Source organism: Oratosquilla oratoria, unplaced genomic scaffold (genome assembly GCF_046742065.1).
Source record: "Oratosquilla oratoria isolate Oo_2021 unplaced genomic scaffold, ASM4674206v1 SCAFFOLD281, whole genome shotgun sequence".
Lineage (NCBI taxonomy): Eukaryota > Metazoa > Arthropoda > Malacostraca > Stomatopoda > Squillidae > Oratosquilla > Oratosquilla oratoria.
The window spans coordinates 28,478-37,500 of record NW_027467632.1 but is presented as its reverse complement, the minus strand read 5'-3'; positions in this window follow the sequence as shown (position 1 = coordinate 37,500).

Sequence of the window (9,023 nt, the reverse complement as noted above, 5' to 3'; positions counted from 1 at the left end):
TAATCTTCTTACTGAGATTTTCAATTTTCCTCACAGTAGGTCTCATTTCAGGAGGGTGGGCAAATACAAGCCTTCCAAATTCTTCCATATTTAATTTAACGTTTCGACTTCAGGGAGTCATCTTCAGAATGGTTACAAGAGAAAAGTCACAATTTTCAAAGCTACATGATTCACAATTGACAATGGTGTACAGACAACATGGGTTTAAATATAGGCCACGGTGCATGGTTCGTGACCCGCTATGTAGCCGGGCACTACGTCTTGGAAGGGAAGGGGGAGGGGGAGGGGAGGAGGAGAGAGAGGGGGGGAGTCAGGTAAGGTAGGTCTTCTCGCTGGGTCACCGCGCTGGTCATGTGGGGGTTGGTGAGGTGTAGGAGGGGGAGGGGGAGAGGAAGGAGGTGGGTGTTGCTGTTGTTGGGCTCCAAATCTCGTGGAAGAATTAAATAGCGGGATGGCAGAAATCATATTACATTGAATATTAATAATTGGAGCTCTCTCCCTAATGTGGATGGCTTCAAGCATTTTTAGTTCCTTAATTTTGGCACAGTGTGCAACTATCCTGGTGTTATCCACGATTGTCTTCCTATCGATTAAAGCCTGGTGGTATTGGAGGTGGTGTTGTTTAATTGCTCCTTGTTGTAAATGTAGGGACAACCGTCTACTCAGTTGGCATGTCGTGAACCCAATGTATGAAGAATGACGGGGTGCGCAGCCCCCAGTTGTACAGCGATATTCATATATGACATTGGTTCTCGATAATATGCCGCCATTGTCAGACAGATTGTTTTTCACAGCAAGGGAACAGGTACGGGGGTTGTCATAGAATATGATAACTTTTAAGTTATCGTAATCACCTATTGGCTTACAATTTCTATGTATGATGTCTTTCATGTGTTTCTCATCTTGGCGGTACGAACTACAATAAATATTCTGGTAAAATACAGTAACGGTCTTGGCTTGGTCCGGTGTATTCACAGCAACTTTACGTTCTAGCAAATCCTTAGTTACACTATCAAAGTCTTGATTAGAATAACCATTATTTACTAGCATCTGGCGCAGGTAAGTAAGTTCTAAGTGGAGCATATGCCAAGAGGAACAAATGGAAATTGCCCGCCGGACATATGCTCTAATAACGCCTTTCTTATAACTACGAGAACATTCACCAAGACCGTTCATGCATTTACCGCTATCCGTGGGCTTGCGATATACCGTAGTATTAAATTTGTTAGATGTTGCATCCACCAAAACATCAAGAAAAGGGATCTTATTATTAACATTGAGCTCTATAGAAAATCGTAGCCCTGAAATGGCTTGGAGATTAGATCTGAGCTCTTCTAGTAAAGAAGTAAGAAGATTAACCAGTGCCAAAATGCTGTCGTGTTTAACTCCGTGTGTATTAGTGAGAATCTGCGCCCTAAATATACAATATATATATATATATGTATATATATATATAAACATATATGTACATGTATATGTGTATATATGTACATACATATTACATACATATACCAAAGGCTTTTTCACCCTTATAAGGGGGGTAGCCAAGAAAAAAATAAAAACACAAAGGCATAAAAACCACTCTAACCCATTCCATCCCCATCACATCTTGTCCACTGCCCTGGGTCAGAAGCAATGTCCCAAGACACAGCACATCCACAGCAAGGCCGCTTCATTAGATCGGAGACCTCCCCTTTACGTCCCGTCATGCAGAAAAGGAGAAGGCGGGGAGAAATCCCTGCGGGCTGAGTCAATTTTTTCTCACACATACTCCCTCACCCCCATCCATTCCACGTCATGAATCACATCATTCATATACAACCATATGTGTATATATATATATATATATATATATATATATATATATATATATGTATATATATACATGTATATATATATATATATATATACATATATGTGTATGTATGAGAAATCACATAAACTCGTGATGCTAAATATGCGGAAAAACCACAAAGGAAAAAGATAAACTGATGACCAAGCGCTTTCGTCTATTCAGACATCCTCAGGGTACTTCAAAGATACATTTGTCAATAACTTAAATTTAAGTCGTGGTATGTACAAACTGGACAATCTTATTGTAAAAAAGGTAGTTGTCCAAACGTCCGCTGCCGCGAACGGGTCAGGTCGACAATAGAGCCTCACAACCTTTCCCGGTTACCTTCCTGACCTTATACTCTGTGTATATATTCTTGTGTCCTTTTTCATTACTATGTACCCTGAGGATGTCTGAATGGACGAAAGCGCTTGGTCATCAGTTCACCTTGGTGCTTTTACATATATATATACATATATATATATATCATATATATATATATATACATATATATATATATATGTGTGTGTGTGTGTGTGTGTGTGTGTGTGTGTGTGTGTGTGTGTGTGTGTGTGTGTGTGCGTGTGTGTGTGTATATATATATATATATACATACATACATATATGTATATATATTTAGACATGACAGAACTGAATAGACACCAAGAGAAATCGTTTGATTTATCAAACAAGCAATTGGTACACTTAATGTGCTTATAAATGGTCACAATGTGAATAACTAATACTTGGTTGGCATTCCCTTTGATTTTTCAATGAAAGTACAATTCTAGGTATGCTAGTGATTAGTTCACGAATATCACCTTGAAGGATTTCTTGCCATGTTTCCCGTAGTAATCCAAAGAGTTCGGGCTTTGAAGATGGGTTCCTGTCCTTTTTTCGAAGTTGTCTGTCTAATATGCCCCAGAGGTGTTCAATAGGGTTCATATCCGAGGACTGACTTGACCATGGAAGTTTCTTGATCCCATTTTGGCTGAACCAGTTGTTTGTTGCTTGAGCAGTGTGACAAGGAGCTCCATCTGCTATAACTAGGAAGATAATTTTTACTCGTTCTACCAAAGGAGAATAATGGAATGAACCCTTACTTTAATATAGAAACATATTTGCCTACATTGATGTTTCCTTGACACTCCACAAGTTCTTAACGATAATCACTTCAGATTGCAGAAGGAAGGAATGGTGAAGGCCTTACCCATTGCTCTTCTTGGACGTCCACTCAGAAGGAGTTCGACCGAGTAACACAAATGTTAGTCAACAATGAACATTCCAATTAGGATTGCCAATATGTCCTCCGTACTGTTCTAAACAAATAGTACGAGGGACAACAAGCTGTGAATGTAGAAGAAGGAACCACTCACAGCCTCTTCGATAGAGCTTACATGTCTTCCGCTTACGGCGGAGAAGAGAAGAGTGTGAGAAGTATTATTGATAGGAATGTCCAAGTTACTAACCCCATAGACCGTGTAAAGCTGGTAGTGTACTACAGGAACAGCCGCACAAAGGACCTCATCATGAAGAACGATAGTTTACCACGCCCTGGAGATATGGAAAGTACCTGCCTTGTGTACAAATTTTCTTGCCCAAATAGGGACTGTACGCCCTATGATGCTTACATAGAGTTGACCACTACCAAACTCTCCAGGTGCCTGAGCTATCATCTGACTCAAGGAGGTCCCAAACTTCACTCCCTGGAGAAACATGGCCAGCATCTCACAGGTGACATCCTTCGGCAGAACACTGTCGTCATTCAGAGAGAGTCCGACAAGAACTGCCTTGCCTACCTTGAAGCTTTGCATATTGCTGATAGTAGGCAGTCTCTGAATTCACACCAAGACGCCCCTACTATACTCCCAAGTATCAAGCCTTTCAGGAGAGGCAAGCCCCGAGGTAGAACGAAAAACATCACGTTACAGCCTCGGGGTAGCGAGGCTCGAGAGAACGGACAAGCCAGCCAATGAACGTACGTGGAAAACTGTCCCGCCCTCTCAACTATGAGGGGACGAGTAAAAGGTCATCCTTCCAGCCAATCACACGCTGTATTTCTGCATCTTTGTACTATATAAACCCATGAATTTGTTCCATCTTCATCTTTTGATAATGACTCAGGCAGTTTCGAAACGTCAAGCCAATAATGACCGAAATAGGAAATCTACTATTTCCTTTACCCCTTGCTATAAAGGATACGTTCAGGAAGTTGGAAACTGAAGAAGAATTTGATCAGCGCTGAATTTGCAGTTGCTTTTAACCAAGCCTGCCTTATATATATGTATATATATATATATATATATACATTTATATATATATATATACATATATATATATGAGAGACTAGGTGGAGGAAGAATAAGCGAAGATGGGCTGGAACTTTTTATTGCTTATACGTTTCGACCGACTCACACTTCTTCAGCAAGCAATAAAAAGTTCCAACCCATCTTCGCTTATTCTTCCTCCACCCAGTCTCTCATCTGTCTAAACCATTCATCAAATATATATATATATATATATATATATATATATATATATATATATAAATTGTCAAATGATAAAAACACTTGTCGGAAGACTAACCTGCATAAAGGATTCGATGAAATACATTACGTAGCATGTTCTGTCCGAGTGCCCTCGGCGGAACGACTGGACCGTGAACCAAGTCGTTTCGTTTTGAAGGGTCGTGATAGCATGGTCAGTAAGGCCTTTGCATTATAAGACGTAAGCCGCCTAGGCAAGGGTTCGAATCCCAGTGGATGAGTCTATTTCCAAAAATATATATATATATACACAATATATATATATATATATATATGTATATATATATATATATATATATATATATATATATATATATATACAGAATTGAATAGCCACCAAGAAAAATGTATTTCTCCTCTCATTTAATGCTTAATTTTATTCAAATTTACCTAATATATTATGTTTACCTAGATTAATGCATCAGATTGCATACAAGATTAATCAAGCATGCAACGAACCAAAGGAGTAGTAGACCTATCTGAATATCAGCTAGGACGTTTTGTCGGTCAACATAAAGGTAGACTTAGTCAATGCAAAATATCTGAAAATCTGTCGATACTACTTTCTGCTGTTAATAGAGTGACCGTAAAATTCACCAGAGAGGACAAGGAGGGCAAAAGAACTCATTCAGTTCGTCCCAGATCTTCAGCAAGGACATTGCGTATTGTAAAAAGAAATGTCGAAGAGGATCCACGTTGTAAGGCCTCTGACATATCAGCACAAGCTGATGTCAGTCCCATAACAGCTGTCAGGTATCTCCACAAACTGGATTACTATGGCAGAGCTACAAGAAGGAAACCACTACTTCGTCCAGCCAATATCAAGTGCAGAAAGGATTGGGCTGTTGCGATGGTGGAGAGACCTGTGGCCTTTTGGAGCACTGTCATTTTCTCTGATGAGTCACGATTCGCATTTATTTTTGACAGTAGAAGATTGTGGGTCTGGAGACTCTGTAATCAATAGTTTGACCTCAAAAGATTGTAGCTAACAACAAAACATAGGGTCATTTTAATAATAGTGTGAGGTGCAATTTGGAGTGATGGTCGATCAGAACTTGTGGAGTGTCAAGGAAACATCAATGCAGGCAAATATGTTTCTATATTAAAGTAAGGACTCATTCCAATATTCTCCTGTGGTACAATGAGTAAAAATATTTTCCTATTTATGGAAGATGGAGCTCCTTGTCACACCGCCCAAGCAACACAAAACTGGTTCAGCCAAAATGGAACCAGGAAACTTCCATGGCCAATTCAGTCCTCGGATATGAACCCAATTCAACACCTATGGGGCATATTAGACCGAACTTCGCAAGGACAGGAACCCATCTTCAAAGCCCGAACTCTTTGGGTTACTACGGGAAACATGGCAAGAAATCCCTCAAGATGATATTCGTGAACTAATCACTAGCATACCTAGAAGGGTACTTACATTGAAAAGATCAAAGGGAATACCAACCAAGTATTAGTTATTCACATTGTGAACATTTATGAGCACATTAGTTGTACCGATTGCTTGTTTGATATATTAAACGATTTCCCTTGGCGTGTATTCAATTCTGTCTCTCATAAATATATATATCTATATATATATATATATATATATATATATATATATATATATATATATATGTATATATGTATATATATATACATATACATATATCAATATATATATATATATATATATATAAATTATGTATATACATATATATATATATATATGTATATATATATATATGAATTACATAAATATACATATATATATGTATATATATATATATATGTATATGTATATATATATATATATATATATATATATATATATATATTATATATATATATATATATATATATATATATATATATGGTTGTATATGAATGATGTGATTCATGAGGTGGAATGGATGAGGGTGAGGGGAGTATGTGTGAGAAAAATTTGACGCAGCCCGCAGGTATTTCTCCCCGCCTTCTCCTTTTCTATATGAGGGGACGGGAAGGGGGGGGTCGCCGATTTAATGAAGCGGCCTTGCTGTGGATGTGCTGTGTCTTGGGACATTGCTTCTGACCCAGGGCAGTGGACAAGATGCAGTATTGACCCGTCATCAAGGAGGTGATAAGATAAGAGAGAGGGAAAAGGGTAGAGGGGAGCGGAGTGTGATGGGGATGGAATGGGTGGGAGTGGTTTTTAACCCATTCAACTCCGATGACAAGATGTCTTGTCATTTGGTCAAATAAAACAAAAAATCATAAAACACCAAAATGTTTGATCAAACACCAGAAAAATATGACGCCAGTCCTCGCTTCGCTCGCAGCGAAGCGAGGACTGGCGTCATATTTTTCTGGTGTTTGATCAAACATTTTGGTGTTTTATGATTTTTTGTTTTATTTGACCAAATGACAAGACATCTTGTCATCGGAGTTGAATGGGTTAAGCCTGTGTGTTTTTATTTATCATTATCATTATTATTATTGGCTACCTCCCTTATAAGGGTGAAAAAGTCTGGTATATGTATGTATATATGTATGTATGTATATGTATATGTATATGTTTTGTATATATATATATATGTATATGTATATGGATATGTATATGTATATGTATATGTATATGAATATGCATATGTATATGTATATGTATATGTATATGTATATATATATATATATGTATATGTATATGTATATGTATATGTATATGTATATATATATATTATGTATATATATATATATATATGTATATATATATATATATATATATATACTCCCTTACCCCATCCCCCACCCCCTCATCTATCACGGCATCATCCATGCACACCCCTTCTCCATTCACCTCTATCTTCTGTCCTCTCCCGTCCTTCCTCAACAGACATTCCTCTCTTTAGTAATGCCCCTTTTACCCCATCCATCCATCTCATCCTAGGACGCCCCCTTATATTCAATCCTTTCACCTCTGCCTTCCACACTTCTTTTACTGATCTTCTTTCACTCATTCCTTCCATGTGTTGAAGCCATCCTAATACTCTTTTATCAACCCTATCTTCCAACTCCCTTTCCACCTGTGCTCTCCTCCTCACCTCCTCATTTGTCACTCATTTTAGCCTAGTAACCTCTATCATACGTCTCATACATTTCATCTCAAACACATTCAAACTCCTTCTCTCTTCCTCTTTTATTTTCCATGTTTCTGCCCCGTACAGTGCTGTCGGCACAATCACTTCTTCATTTAACCCTTCCCTTAGCATCCATTCCCAAATATCTATATCTCATAACACTTTTAATCTACCAAGGCATTTACTCGATTCTCTTAATCTACATTCTACCTCCACCTCCACCCCTCCCTTTCCTGCCACATTTGCACCTAAGTATCTAAAACTATCCTCCAGTCTCTGTCCCTTAATACTCACTTTCAGCCTGCTGCCACTCTCTCCCCTTGTATATCTCATCATCTTACTTTTGCCCACATTTGTATACAGCTTCCTTCTTGCACACATCTTCTCAAACTGTCACTAATTTCCTCAATCCCTCCTCTGATCCTGCTACAAGCGTAGTGTCATCAGTAAAAAACAACTGGCTTATTTCCCAATTTTCTCCATTTTCTTTAACCATCTCTAACCCCTGACCCACTACCCTTGCATTCACCTCTCGCACCACCCCATCCATGTATAGATTGAACAGCCAGGGCGACATAAAACACCCCTGACGAAATCCCACCTTTACCTCAAACCATTCACTCTCTCCATTTCTAATCCTAACACAAGCTCTACTACTCTCGTAAAAACTCTTGACTGCTCTTAACAGGTTTCCTCTTATCCCATATCCCTGCAATACCTCCCACAGCGCCTTCCTGTCTGCCCTATCGTAAGCTTTTTCCAAATTCATAGAAGCCGAAAAAAACATCCTTACATTTTCATGTAGCTTTCTCACATATCTGTCTTACCACAACAATCTGATCTACACAATCCCTACCTGTCCTAAAACCACACTGTTCCTCACCAATTACTCCCTTTGTTCCTCTCCTAATCCTCGCAATCAAGACCCTCCCATAAGACTTCCCAACCACACTTAACAAGCTGATCCCTCTGAAACTACTACACTCACACTTGTCCCCTTTTCCCTTGTAAAGTGGAACTATACAGGTACTCCTCCAGTCCTCCGGCATTCTACCCTCTCTCCAGCAAACATTAAATATCCTCACTAGCCAGTCCACCATAACTGTACCTCGCTTTTTTAGACACTGCACGGCATCTATCCAACCCAGGTGCTTTACCTGCTCTCATCATCTTAACAGCTACTTTCGCTTTATCTTTCCCTATTTCTCCTCCATTTTCTTCACTCATCACTCTCACTTTCTAAGCGCTTCCCACTGCAACTACCTTTCCCTCACTATCCTCCTTCACATTTGGCAATTTCCTAAAATACTCTGCCCACCATCATCTCACTGCCTTCTCTTCCATTATCATCTCTCCATCTTCACTTTTTACCTTTTCTGCTCTACTTGATTCGCCTCCTCTTCCTCTTTTAATTTCTTTCCAAAGCATCTTTTTATTACTTTCAAAATTGTCTGTCATGCTCTTACCCCATTTCACATCTGCTCTCCTATTTGCTTCCTTTATCTTATGCTTAACTTCCCTTCTCTTTACTTTGTA